A 3,176-nucleotide genomic window follows, 5' to 3' on the forward strand; every position below is an offset into this window, starting at 1 on the left:
TCAGGTTGTTGAGAATATGCGCATTTATATACACCAACGGACTGCGCGGCGGGTTATCTTGGAGAGTAACAATCTGCTGAATAGCAGCCATACAGTATACTGTATTATTGTTGTTCTGCTGATGTCTTACAATGGCTTGGCGCTTATAGTGTTCCAGGTTTTTCCAATTTGTACTGGATAAGATTTAGCTTGGGTTAAAACTAATCTTGACAAAATGTTACAAATACCCATTTCAAATATGACACTGAACAAAAATATAAATGCAACATGTAAAGTGTTGGTCCCATGTTTCATGAGCTGAAATAAAAGATCCCAGAAATGTTCCATACATACAAAAAGCTTATTTCTCTCAGATGTTGTGCACAAATGTGTTTACATCCCTGTTTGTGAGCATTTCTCCTTTGCCAAGATAATCCATCCACCTGACAGGTGTGGCATATCAAGAAGCTGATTAAACAGCATGATCATTACACAAGTGCACCTTGTGCTGGGGACAATAAAAGGCCACTCTAAAATTTGCAGTTTTGTCACACAACACAATGCCACAGATGTCTCAAGTTTTGAGGGAGCGTGCAATTGGCATGCTGACTGCAGGAATGTCCACCGGAGCTGTTGCCAGATAATTTAATGTTAATTTCTCTATCGTAAGCCACCTTGTCATGTCATTTTAGAGAATGTGTACGTCCAACCGGCCTCACAACCGCAGACCACATGTAACCACGGCAGCCTAGGACCTCCACATCCGGCTTCTTCACCTGCGGGATCGTATGAGACCAGCCACCCGGACAGCTGATGAAACTGTGGTTTGCACAACCGAAAGATGTCTGCACAATAGGGGTGTAACGATTCGTTTTAACAACGATTCGATTTGTATCACGATTCGTGGTTGTCGATACGATTCAAGGACGATATTGGTTCATTTAGAACGATACGATCCGAAACGATTCAGTGACTTGAAATCGATTCAGTAACCTTTTAGCCAAAAATTCAACCAGTGTGACTGAAATAAATACCTGGATACTGGACAGTGCAGGTGAAGTTTCCTAGATTCCTGTTTCTTGTAATGGAATCAGGTATCAATTAATTATGAATATAAATAAACAAGTAAACAACAATGAATGGCAAATGCATTCACATTTTATTTGAATAAAGTGGAAACAACACTTTAAGTTGAATTAACAGGAAGTTAAAATTGTCTGATCTCATTTTCAATATTCAATACATTTTCAATAAAAGTACAGTAAGTGCAACCAACATTTCAACAGTAGGTTTACCTGCTACTTCTGCTTTTGTTTTTCAACATAAAAATATTACAATATTAATATCAAAAATAAAGTGCAACCAACATCTCTTCAGGTTGAATAAAGAGTAGGTTTACCTGCTACTTCTGCTTTTGTTTTTCAACATGAAAATATTCAATATTAATATCAAAAATAAAGTGCAACCAACATCTCTTCAGGTTGAATTAACAGTAGGTTTACCTGCTACTTCTGCTTTTGTTTTTCAACATTACAATACAAATACAGTATTAATATCAAAAATAAAGTGCAACCAACATTTCTTCAGGTTGAATGAGCAGTGGATGAACCTGCTACTACTCTCATTTTAATAAACAAACAATATTCAACAAAAGATCAAGTGTAACCTACTAGGCTACTCTTCAATGACTACAGATTTTTTTTCAAAAATATCAACTGATCAACATGATCTGGCCGCAGAACACTTCTCTGTGCGTTCACTATGTCGCCAGCAGTACTAAAAACTTGTTCTGCTGGCACACTGGTGCCTGGAATGCACAGGTACCGTTTAGCAAGGGTGGAAAGTACAGGTAGCTCTTTCTCCTGAGATCTCCACCACTTCATGGCATTTTCAGTCAAAGGCAACGCATCTTTTGCTCGGTACCTTAACACCTCTGCTCTGGCTGTCTCGCTTGTGGATTTTCTTTCTCTTTGGGTGAAGGAATCGCCAAACAGCGCATCTAAGGCTTTCTTCTTACAAGGAGGTGACTCATTTGGAGCTACAATATAAGAAATATATTTCAAAATATAGTCATGTTTCTCATTAATACAAAACAACAACAATCTTTTATTGGTATCACATGAAACACACCTGTGGTCTCTTCATTGAATCCTGACAGCTTTGTGCTTGAGCTTCCCTCGTCTTCCTCCTGATTTCCCATTGCTTGCATCTATTGATGTAAGAATGTGTGAACTGTTCAAATTTCTGCTCTGTAATACTGCACACATAAATTTAGAGGAAGATAAAGAACAGATGAGATTTGAGAGAGGACAAATGAAAGGGGAGAAGAGAAAAGAGCAGAGGAAAGAGGAGAGAAGAGTTACCTGGTGGGACACTTCTGCCTCAAAAACCAGTTTTGTGTAGACCTGTTCTCTGTCCTCTTTTTCCAGGTAGGGCAGTTCTTTAAATCGCGGGTCCAACGCTGATGCTGTTTAAAGAACAAGAATATTGCATTCATTGCATTATTAAATTAAGTTGACCTGAAATTGCAAGTGATGACCACCTCCTCATACACAAAATAATCAGAAGATTAAACTTTAGTATGTTTAAAAGAAATGTGGCACAGTGATGATGTAAAGCCACCATGAACTAAGAATTGTATTGCAGATATCTTGTTTACTTTTCCATATGAAAAAACAACTCAAATTCAAACTTGAAAACGCAAAGGTGTGGCATTTTACAAATTAATACAGTCTAATAACCTAAAATATTAACCAAGTTGATTTTAATTAAGACTCCAAATTAATTACCTATGTTGAGAGCATCTTGGGTGCCTCTGTAGCGTGTGGAGAGGTCACTGGCCATCACCCTCTTAATCTCTGCAACCAGGGTTGAGTCGTCTTCGCATGGCTGTAGGTGTTTCAGCAGTTTTGCTTGAAGAGGAGCAATTAAAGAGAGAGTTGGCTGGTCTTCTTCACACATCACAGTGGTTGCCATTTTGACAGGACCCATCAACTGAACAATGTCATCCATGTTGGCAATATCACTCTCACTCAGCGTGCCTACATCTGTGACCCCCTTTCGTAGATCCTTGGACATCAGAGTTGCCATTATAGCTGGCTGTTGTTCCAAAAAACTTTCAAGCATTTCGAATGAACTGTTCCATCTGGTGATTATGTCTTGGATCAGTTTATGTTTTGGTAAATCCATCAGAGTTT

The 3,176-nt window shown here is 38.5% G+C and overlaps 1 long non-coding RNA gene across 1 annotated transcript; it reads right to left on the minus strand.

Annotated features, from left to right (window-relative positions):
* Positions 1 to 1,185: 1,185 nt before the first annotated feature.
* LOC311135532 lies at positions 1,186 to 2,899 on the minus strand. Its single transcript, XR_014613779.1, has 4 exons — positions 2,769 to 2,899; positions 2,343 to 2,446; positions 2,110 to 2,188; positions 1,186 to 2,017 (listed from the first exon to the last, which is right to left on the minus strand). It is a non-coding gene; the product is annotated as an uncharacterized lncRNA (long non-coding RNA).
* Between the last annotated feature and the right edge of the window lie 277 nt (positions 2,900 to 3,176).

The sequence above is a fragment of the Coregonus lavaretus genome (assembly GCF_964263955.1).
Source record: "Coregonus lavaretus genome assembly, chromosome: 10".
Classification (NCBI taxonomy): Eukaryota; Metazoa; Chordata; class Actinopteri; order Salmoniformes; family Salmonidae; genus Coregonus; species Coregonus lavaretus.